The 12,492-nt window shown below is 28.1% G+C and overlaps 1 protein-coding gene across 5 annotated transcripts in view; it reads left to right on the plus strand.

The window, feature by feature from the left end:
* LOC113383073 (disco-interacting protein 2) overlaps window positions 1-12,492 on the plus strand; it is a 267,401-nt gene that overhangs the window by 183,533 nt on the left and 71,376 nt on the right. The gene's annotated exons all lie outside the window — the stretch shown is intronic.

A 12,492-nucleotide genomic window follows, 5' to 3' on the forward strand; every position in this document is an offset into this window, starting at 1 on the left:
ATAATCATATATGACAAATAAATTGACATAGATCATGACGAAATGCTCTGTGGAATTCCATCTATTGCTTGATTACATATACAAGACGCCTAGCTAATAATCTAAATATTCTACTTGTGTATTCTCATATAATTTGCTGAAAATTTTACCATATATATATATAACCAAAAAGCAGCAATCCTAGTTTTTTTAAATAAATTGCAAACGTGTAAAATCTCGGTTTGATTCAGTTTACTTACTAACAAATATATGTTAAAATACGTAATTACTAGTGGTAACGGAATTGAAAATGTGGAAGAATAATGTAAAAATAATTTTACAAAATATTGGCTATGAAGAAAATTTATAAATGAGTTACATAAATGACGTGTCTGTTAAATTGCCTATTTTATATTGCTATTGAAACTAACTCTATTGCATAGTTTTACGAGTTATAATCTTTTGTATATGTAAATGAGATTTATCCTTATATATCACAAGCAAGGGAGCATAAATCAGTTTAATAATGATATTATCACGAAATGAATAATAAAATTTTTATTATTATTTTCATCAGCACTTTAAAATTGAAGTTTAACTTATAGTACAGATTAAGTTCTTATTATTGTTTTGCCTCGCTAGAGCATTTAGCTACATAAAATATTTTTATTTCATGCTCTTTATATATTAATCAATATTTCTATTATACAGGTTTTAATATATAATATTTTTTTGTCATCTTCTGTTAATTGTTAATTAATTAATAAGAATTAATTAATTAGACATTAATTGTTAATTAATTTCGACGTACTCATTTTTCAAATTCCATTACAAAGATTCTACATATGTGTTATCATTATTATTCACTCAAATTTTCATACCGGGATTCGATCTTGGTACCTCTGACATGCAGGCCGAGCCATACCTACCTCAATATAATTTTTATATACCTTCTGCTTAAGTACAACTTTTGAGTCTAATCCTCCACATGTTAAAATTTCATCTCCCTGCTTAGTCGGCGGACTTTTATTTGGTAACCGGGCAATTACTCAACGGTTAACGCAGCCGTGCATTTTCTAGTGTAATTAAATAATTAGAGATGCTTATATACTGCTTTTGTGTAACATAATAGCTGCTTATTATGGACTTCAGATTCAGCTTGGGCAGGAGTTTTTCGTTTCATTTTACTCGTTATTATAGTATGCTGAACTGGCTATTTACTCGTGTTTTATGCTTCGAAGTTAAATACTAAGGAATTAAAGGAGACAGTCAAGTGCGACATAAGAGCACTTAGTCTTTATACCTGTTTCACGAAAATCATATATTATAATGGAAATTTATGTTTTTATACTTTTTAACTAGTTTTGTTATTTTTTGTTCAGACTAGGTCTTTTGTCTGGGTATGTCGAGCTCAATACCGACTGGGTAAAATACCGACCGAAACCTCCGCTTATCTCTTGTCTCTTGTCCCCACAGGAACCGCCCTTATGCATTCCTTCGTGGGGGGAGTATCTTGAATGCTATGATTCCCTCTCTCTTAATTATACTTTCCTCCTAATTAGTGTCATTTGCATTAAGTAGATATGTTAGTTCAAAATAATTTGTAGAATATTATAAACCAATCTTTTTGCAATATGATTTATAGCGCTTTTGCAACTGGTAGCATTTACCTGAGTTTTCTCTAATGTACGCGCCAGAGTACTTAAAACTTTTTCTTCTAGCCTGTATTATGTGAAATTCGCGTTTTATGAGCCGTGTAATTTACGCAAACTCTATTCAAGTTATTTACTTTCTTGTTAGCTTAAGTGGTTCTTTTTACATATACATACTCACATATATGTATTTAATATGGAATTACGGGCTATTGGTCATCTATCCAATGCAGTTTATTGACCGACCATATTAAATTTGAAATGAATTTTAACTACTATTTTATATACATTTCTTATGTTGAGTTTATTTTTATTGCCAAGTAAATCTGCATGCTCCAGATCGACAACTGGATTTTTTTTCGAGATTTTTTAAATTAAATTTGCTTATTGTAGTAAATTATTATAATATGCAAGACTAATGTATATTATATGACTATATTGATCTTTTAATTAATAGTATTTTACTTCTAATAATTGTTTTCTACGACAATATTCCAACATCAAGGGATTTTGGCAATAATATTATTATTTTATGTATTCGATTTTACAGCTTCTGTAAATTGATTCGAATATTTACCACGTTTTGGATAGTAATATTTGATTTGGAATAGCAATAGATCGACGCTAATCTCCTTTGGATAATAAACAACTTTGCTTGGTTGAACTAATTGATTTTGAGCTATATCGAAAATCGGAACCATCGTTGTTTGTAGTAATATTTAGGATTTTTTATTTTTCTCTTCATACAGTTCAAATCTTCGGTAGGAAGTTTAAGAAACAATTTTTAGATTTTTGGCAATTGTAGTAGTTTGATGTAGTTAAATAATAGCAATTCTTATGTGTGAAAATTAATATTATTATAGTATTTAATTTATTAAAAACTATAATAATGTCATTTATTTAAATACATATTTATTATATAACATTCGAATATACTACACATAGAAAAATCTTATAGTTTCTGATTGTTAATCTTAAGAACAGTGCGCTGATATTTTTATATCTACATATTCTGTTAATACACCTATAGAAATATTTTAATTAATTTTGATAAAACTATCCAGTATTAACGAGATTCCTTCTAATTGAATGCAGTTTGCATAAAATTAAATATAAATTGCTCCTTTTACAAAATTCTCGAGCTATCTCTTTTCTCAGAGATGTGCATTATGTTCTGCAATAATGCATAATTTTACTAGAATGCAACATGCAAGCAATTTGCATTTATAGCGCAATACATCCGAATTTAACTTTAACAGTAAATAAGACTCGGATGCTCATAAGCTCTCATAAGCTGAACCATTTCTATAAATTCAAGAAGTTTTTAATTAAATAATGTTTTCTGTTTAAAATTCTACTGGAAGTAACAGTTAATTATGGTGTTTTTTCTTAGCTTTTTAATCTGCTGAATATATGATGCTTGAGTCTAATTCTCAGTAATTCTAATTTAGTAAATGTGACTTTGTGGTTTGGTTATTACCTAATTGTTTATATAATTACCGTTCGATAGTCCGGAACTTTCAATAGTCCGACGCAGGGCTCGGTCCCGAGCATGCCGAAATAAAGGACTTCTACTATACATTCGTATTTATTTAAATAAAATATTTTTATATCGATTATATTTTAATTTGTATAATTTTTCGATCAAAACCAACAAAAAATGTAGGTTAATGTACTATCTATCATTTACCCATTATGACATATTTTGCATATTCTAGCGATTGCAATGCTTTCAGATTAAAAGCCCACACACTCTGCAAATGTGAACATATAAATAAATCAAAACAATTCCGTACTAATTATTCAAAAGTTTAAAACTAAATTTTTTCATTAATCAATTCCTGCAAATTATTCCGCAATATCTACTACAATAAAAAACATATCTGCATAATTTACCATCGCAAAAACGGCGCGTGTAATAAAAAAGCACACCTGCGTTAATCCGTTCGATAAAATTTAAATACAGTTATCAAAAAACAAAAAAAAAACAGGTATGGATGATAATAAATATATAAACCCACACATTTTTTTGAGGGCCATTTGACTCATAATGATTTTGGCTTTGATATGATTCTGATTGAGCAATCGGAACTTTTAGAGTCTTATAAACTGTTATGATGGCATTTCTTAACTACGTATCTTTTTCAGAAAGCAACTCAATGGTTATCCTATCTATATTGGATATATTAAATAATCTTCATGATTGATAAGGAGTGCCAAATAAAATATTTCTTTATATGTTTTAATACTTTTAAATTTTTGTTTACTAAATTTTGGTGTTTATCTATTTCTGACGACGGATATGCAAGCGTGGATGACTAATTAGAAGGTCGTAAGCCTTTGCGGACTATTTATGTCGTCGAGTGCATTATAGACTACATAATACATCATAACGCATTCAAATGGCTTGCTTTATACCCAATAATTCATTTAAAAATCTCAAGTCAATCTTTTGTATAAAAGTGAAAATTTAGGCTTGTACGTATTCTAAATTATAATTGCAATTACGCATTATAAAAAATTGAGATCAAAAATTAATTCAAAAACTAATGAAAATGTTAGGACTGGGAAACCCTTATCAAAAAATGAGTTTTAACCCGGTGTGCCTCATTGATCATTAAACTTTTTCATACTTTTTTTCAATTTATTAAAACTATGGGTAAATGATGAATTAATAAATAATATAATAAATATAATTAATCAACAAGAACACTCAAATATAAAAAAACATGCAAATTTGCTCATTTAAATTTAGTTCTACCTACAACATATGTGCCAAGATTTATTTTTTTTGTTTTTTGCAACTTCTGTTTTTTATTCACTTAGGTGGTAAAGGCTTGAGCGAGTTAATCGTCAGTTGATTTTATATTAATATATTAAATTAGCATATTTTATAAAATAACAAGCTCTAATAAAAGTAATTATATAATTAACTGATCATTTTCAAAGTTAAGATATGTTAATAACCTAAATGGTGTTAAAACAAACAAACATTCTGCGTCAATATGATGCATGATGTGTCAAGAAAATTATACAAAAATCAGTAGGTCATTAGTTCGCAAAATCCATTAAATATAAACACACACGCGAAGGCTGAAAAGTGTGAAAGAACTAACGGAAGTAAAATTATCGACCTCATTTAAATAAAAGGTTATTTATCTGCAGCTACTATCGTAGACCTCTTCTCGCAATATAAATTAGTGTAATTAACTCGAGTAATTTAATTAGAGAAGTATCTTTGAAGGTTTCCCCAGTATCATAGAATTCTACTTATGGGTCTACGCTTATTAAACATGAACGACACAGCTGGTACATTCATAAAGATAATAACCGGCATTGTTCCGCCGTTCTGCACTAGTCCTGCCGCTGAATTCATATGAAAATTTCCAACTTCATTTCCATTTTGCATCAATAACCGAAAACTATATTAGTTTCGGAAATGGACGAAATTAACTGAGTTCAATATGGCCCGGTTGAATGGCCATTAATTCAAAATTGAAATTTTCAAACGACATATTCATTCACGGGATATTTGTATTCTGATATTTGTATCAGTTAATGTGACATATTTTTATGTTCTTTAAAATGTAATCCAAGACAATTTCTCACTACAAATAATACATATGAAACAATTATCAGACTATGTTCAGTAAAACTCTCAGCAAATTCATCATTAACAAAAAATATTTTTTTTCTGTTTTTTAAAAATTTGTCACCTGGTTCTTTTTACTTTATGGGCGGGGTAAAATTGGACGACCAGTGGGCAAACAAATCCAATATCTTATTTTTAATTTTGATGGGATTTTACGAAATAATAGCTACAATATTTAACCAATACAAAACATAAGTTTTATGGGTACATATTTCATAGAGAACACTGTACCTAACCTTGATCTGGTATTTTGTCAGAAATATTCATCGCCAGATATATTTCTATCTATAGTGAAATTGAAATTTTTAACTGAATTTACTTTTTTATTTACTATTGTTTATTGTCCACACCTTTACCTGGGTAAAAGTTCAGTTGGACTTTTTTTACACACACACGTGTAAGAAATTATAAAGTTGAAACTTTACGTTAGACTACGAGTTTTAGAAATATACAAATTTATTTCATAATCAAGGATCAGAATCAAATTCTATTAAATACTAGTTGGAAACAAAGCAACTAAAACAATATTTCGAACTGATCTAATAATTTCTGCATATTTTTAATTAGTAACGTTCCATTAATAGTTCAAATAACGAAATGTATTCCGAATTACTACATTCATCAAATTTTCTAGAAAACATTCCAATATATATATACAACCTACATTCTCAGAATATATTTCTCTCCAATGACTCACAATTTCGATCAATTTTTGTATCAGCATATTGTCTCGTATTAGGTAGGAATATTGTAATAAATAAAGCAAGTGTCGTGATTCATTTTTCGAAGACTTTCCTTTTCTTCGTCCAGACTGTCCATGTCATGGTGAATGTGTCTGAACAATGGACACAAGAAATGGCATTTGCATGACATCATGCATGAGTTAATCGATTCCTAACTTTTTTATGCGGCGAATTGTCAATCGTTCGTAAAATGGGTTTTAGTTGGGAGGCCGGAGAATAAATGCTCACTTCTAAGAACAAAAGATTTTTGTGGCTCTGTGGAAAGAGCTTCGATCTTTCCGCATTGTTCTTGTTTTTAATTTTTTCATTTATTATGGCATTACTTTGGTGTTTTATTGAAACGTTTTGGCATTATGGTATTGTTTTATTGGTATAATATGGCATTAGCATGACGTTTTAATCAGTAGATATCACACAGGACTTTCATTAATGATCATATTTTTAATACGGTTTTATATTTTTATACAATGTTTATTTTTATGTGTTAAATTTAAATATTGAGGGGAGTAATGTGGCAATTCTAGTCAGTCTTGATCAGGAATCATGAAAACAATATATTTTCATGCCATGTCAGCAAATGTATCATATGATTAAATTTATAATTGTTCTATAAATTTCCACTACATTTATTTTCAATAAATAAATTTTCACAATATTATTTTTTAATAATCATTATTTGCTTTCATATTTTCGGTTCAATGTGAACCATTTATATAAAATCAACAGTTTTTATAAGTTCAATTCTTACTATTCAATCATTTTGAAAATTTAGTAAAATAAATCGGTTAAATATAAATTTGAATAAGCTTCTTACCATTACCATGTCTAAGCGTTTATATGACGAAGAAATGATCGTTGGATCATCTTTTAAACTTTTATACGCGTTGCGTATCGTTGATTTTTTATGCAGTTTATAATTCATTGCTTTTATTATGGATATAATATATGCGGTTAGTATTATATATATATATTATATATATAATTACATATATATATATATATTATATATATACATACATATATACATATGCCACATATGATTCACCGAATTGCTCGTATTTTAGCATTTGCGGTGAAACGCTCGGTTAAGTGTTAAAGCTGATTAAGTTCACTTCCATATTATCCTTGTATCATTATGTGGTTTTTAATATTCTATCTTAATAATAAAACTATCTACAAAAATATCTCTAATAAAAATTCCGATGTTTTGCCATAAACAATGTAGTGATGAAATTGATTAACATTGCGATTTTATGTACTGTACATCATGTTTCATGTGAATTGAGCTCACTAATTTAGGTTATTATTATATTTTTATAACTTAAATAAAAATATTTCTTCCGACTAGTTAGATTTTCTATGATTTTTTCAATTTATGAGTAACATTTTATTCTATTTGGTAAAAATGCTATTTATAGCCTCGTCATTCATGTTCTTTTCACAAGGTATAATTTTCCCGGAGTTATTAAACCATTCTATATTGTTCTGTCAGTCAGCTTAATAAGAAATTCCCTTTCATCGAATTTCAGTCAGTAATTATGTTTTATGTTTACATTTAATAAAACTTCCCGGTTCAACTCGAGTTCATTCAGAGAGAGAGACTGCTCTTCCCTTGGCTTTCAGGGCACAAGTTTCTGACGTTATTATTATTTTATTTATTTTGATTGTGGTTGCATTTATATTAATACAGAGTTTATAATGAAAATTTTGTTTTTAGTTCTATTTTAGTACAGGATTTTATATGAAAAAGTGTTTCAAGCTTTAGTCATACTGGTTAAGTTCTACATATGTACTAGTGAAGTACACATTACAATTAGCCGTCTACTAAAGAATTTCTCAGCTCATAGTATACAAATTACTAAGGTTTTTTGAATATCTTAGAACATGTCGTATGGACGTTTCAAACGATTCAGAATGACTTGATAAGTAAAGAAATCGTTTTTACAGAAGAAATATAGAGTCGAGGTGAATCTGTAATATAATATTCATTTTTTGTTGCTGAAGGTAGAAGAAGGTAGTAAAAACGTAGAGCATAATATGTGTCCAACGAAATAATACTAAAGTAATATAAATAACTTGGTAATTGTGATTATAATAAAATAAATAAATATAGATGACAGTGATGATGATTATTTAAAGAAATTTGGATCTTCCGTTGAAAACATCTTTTTCTCTCTTGAAATTATAATTATTTTTGTTAATAAAGTAGTAAACTTTAATTATAATATTTAATTATAATAGTATATTTTGATATTGACGAATGTAATTTCATTCAGCTTTGTCGTTCTAATTTCACACAGCCAATTTAATTTATGTTATGACTGAAATTTAACGTTTGTGTTACGAATCCAGATGTGTAATTCTGTCAGGGTAATTCATTCATTTATAATTTAAGTGTGCCAAGAAATTGCTCGTCTATAAATTATATATAATAATATATATATATATATATATATATAATTTTATTACCTGTAAACCTATGGTATACTTACCTACAATATGTGATAAATAAATACTAAATTTTTTGGATTCCTGGTGCAATATATAACTTTGGAATGTTATTTTTCTGAGTATTTTAGATATTCAATTCAATAACACGTCTTTAAATTTGTTTAATATTTATTTTCAAAACACATTTTTTAAATTAAATTAAAATAATTATTACAATTACTGTTTTTATTTTTTGCAGCATTATATTGAGAATTTAGTGTTACAAAAACCAGGGTACGATTTTATATTCAAATGCTGCATTTATCACAATTTAGTCATCAGTATTATTTTTAATAATATCTTTAAAGCATTGATGTAAGAAAGAAAATCTAATTTATATTTTACTAACTAAAATTTAACATAAAATAATAAGTATTAAAACAGTGTTTTTTCTGCGTTTCTAATAAGAAATAACTAGTTTTTTTTTTAAATTGAATTCACTCTTGGCTAGGTACTAACTTTTTTTTTAATTTTTCTAATATGGTAGGATATCACAATTTATTCTGCACTTATTAAAATAATGAGATTTACAATGTACAACTAAACAAATTATTATATCGACAACATTATTCCAAATTTTTCAGTATTTGTGTTTACATTTTTACTTGTACATGTAGTAACAAGTATACTTTTACACTAAACCAATTGGAGATTCTCCTGGCTCACAGACCTATTAATATTCTTTATTTCTTGGATCCAATAGACATCTAAGGAATAGGATATAGTTTATAGAAAACATTTCTATCTACTGGTGCCTCATGGAAAAGTACACATTTTCTAAAAATTAATAATAGTTATGCGACAAATAACAATATAAAATAATATTCAACATATCCCAGCTTGTATTTCTAATCCGCAACCCAAATTGGGTATTTTGAATTCCGCAGAATCTATCCGGTATGTCTTTTATTGTATCAAAAGTTTCCGTTCTTTTGGTATAAGTGTCGTTTTTGTATGCGCGAGGGAACTTGGAGGAGAAAAGGGTCGCTTCATAAATCTAACCCCTTCCCGGGACCATCGTGGATACATTTCGAATTCCCCTTGCGCGAATCAAATATATTTTACTCTAAACCCGCGTAATTCGCGATTTCATAATAATCTTAGACTTGCTTGAAAGAAAACGGGGGCTGAGGAACTTTCTGAAACGTAAAAAATGTAAACAAAATTGCAAAATACGAGAGTCTTTGTCATTGAAATCTCATTTTTTATCTTCCAAAAGTTTGTCTTCAGCAAAAAGTTCAGTGTCTAATTCTAAGCCTTTCTGAATTCTTTTCAGTGTGTGTGAATATGTTGATCTGTTTTGTTGTCAATTCATACAAGGTTTCAAAAATATTTCTACTTGTACAATCTGCAAAATATTATTGCTGAAGATATGCTTCCAAATTCTTCATATTCCAGGAGAAAGAGATTTTTCGAATATTCACAATCGTTTCACATAAAACTAAAATTGAGTATATGTATAAAATGGATAAATGCTGATTAATTTTTTGTAATAATCGGCAAATAAAATAATTAAATAAAAAATAATTCGTCCTTGTAAATTTAAATTTGGAAATGGTTGTTGATCACGAGTTCGTAAAACTCGTTCGGGCTATTTTTTCGTAATATGTAAAGTTTTCTAAATGTGTGTTTTAAAAATGACAAAACTTTTGATTAATCAATTACTTCAAATATTTAGTAACGACATTAAAAATTCAGAAGACTTAGATTCTAAATCTCAGAAAGTTCATGCAACTTGTTTTGAACCAAAGCACCACTTATACATTGTTGTTTTCGTGCCATCGTCAATTTTAGGGAAGCGTTTTCATGAATGTTCTTCTTAAGATTGTTTTTGTGGTTATTAAGATGTCCTTATTAATATTTAGCCTATAGATTTTAAATTAATGTCTTTATACCATTTAGTTCGCTGAAATTGTTTCATATAACATGTGGCCATAGATAAGTTTTTAATATAGTCCAGCATAAGTTTCAAAATTTAATTATCTTCTTTACCAAAGGTTTTGATTTTTTTATTAAACTGTTTCACATAATAATGACTTTGAAAATTTCTTATATTAAAAATATCTATTTACAGTTAAATAAAATACAAAACAGCTCTTTTACTAAGATATTACAACACGTATTCTTTTGTTTTCCTTAGACGCTTCCTGGATTACAAAGTCGGGGCTGAATTATTGTTATCGTTCAAGTTGAGAAAAAGTTTAGAATAAGTTCGCTTAATAAAGAAATCCTCGCCTGTTCGCGGCCTACTTTTGATTTTATTTGATATCAGTTTGACTTGGGATCTGTATTAAATTGTAAGGCAAAATGTGATTTATATAATCCTCATAAAATACTTTCTGGCAAGTTGATCGTAATAGAAACTTTATCATGTTATGCATTTTGAATGAGTCAAAAAAGGATACAATATATATATATATACTAACTGTACCCTATCACCGTTTTGTGTTCAACCTATTTGTAAAAATCTAAAAAAAAGGTGTTTCTGTTACATCTAGATATTAAGATTGATGATAGCCAGAGTATCTTTTGTTGAGCTGTATTAGATGCATCTGCGAGTGAAATATCTCATTCAGCATAGCAATATATTAGCTTTTAAGCATTTTAGAATTTTTTGACTTTTCGTAAATACACTTATCTTTTGTCATTGATTGTTGAGCTGTATTAGATGCATCATCCAGTGAAATATTCCGTTCAGATTTTTTTAACTTCCAATAAATGTGAAAGACATACAACATACATTACTGCACATTGCCTGAATATAAAAATATATTTATCTGCTATTTTTTATAAAATTTTCATCCTTCTTCTTTTATCTCATAAGGTATAAACATCTAATGTCTCATTTTTATGCAAAAAACTGACTAAATATTCAGTAAACGTCTTCATAAAGTAGTCAGATTCTAATTCATATGCAAATAAAAAAATATTGTAAAGGGCACATATACATGAAATATATCATCTCTTCAATTTTGAAACAACTTTCACAGATCACATCACATTGTTACACATGCCCTATGTTACTTTCAAGGCAACGCCTCAAATAATTGAGCAACATTCTGACAAGTAACAAAAGTGAAAAAAAATAGTTGTTGCAAGAATTGTATTAGTTCGGTAACTAATTACACTAATAATCCGTTACCTTTGGATTATACTTTTTGTTTCCTGACGTTTCCGTATCAATATACCCAGTTAATGGGTTCTACGCTGAGGTTGCAGTAAATAATTTGATCATTATATCTGATAATGCTATTCGAAGGTATCTAATGTAATTTTGTACTAATGCAAAGATGAAGGTTTCGACATGACTTATTAGAAGAAAAATATAATAATGTATGTTAATTTTTAATTTAATCATAATTGGTTTGGTATAGAAATTCAGTCCGGGTAATTATAGTAGATATTGGGACTTGTTTGAGAAAGTAATGGTACAAATGTGTACTGGCACCTATAGTGTTCTGGCAAAGTTCTTTTGCCAGAGAGCTTGGGTGATCTTCAATGCGACTTTTGCACTTGTCTGAATGAGTTCGTACTTTATTGTTTAGTGCGCTGTTGTCGGTCTCTTTAGAGTTCGAGTTTGGTATTTGTTAATGTTTAACTTTTTCTCAAAACGACTGCTAGGTATTATTTTTTTTGTATTTAACTTTGGTTAATTCAAGTCGTACTTCTCTGTTTATAATTGGATTACTAAACACCTTATAATGTGTGCTTAATTTTACTGTAAAAATGTTAGTTTATCACATGTTACCACTAAAATGAGTAGTATGTCCTACATCTCAACATACTATCAATTTCTTAGCTTTTTAATTAAAAAATTGGTTGGTCAAAACCAAATTGTTTAATTTAATTTTTCACGCAAAATATAATACAAATTAACTGATCAATCAGTAATAACACACAGGAATAGTAGTAATGAAAACAAATTTTGGCAATTACATTTATTACTTAAAAATTAAGATATCTCGTTACTTCTGAA

The sequence above is a fragment of the Ctenocephalides felis genome, unplaced genomic scaffold (assembly GCF_003426905.1).
Source record: "Ctenocephalides felis isolate EL2017-DRISC unplaced genomic scaffold, ASM342690v1 CF-g0.4_SCAFFOLD_03570, whole genome shotgun sequence".
Lineage (NCBI taxonomy): Eukaryota > Metazoa > Arthropoda > Insecta > Siphonaptera > Pulicidae > Ctenocephalides > Ctenocephalides felis.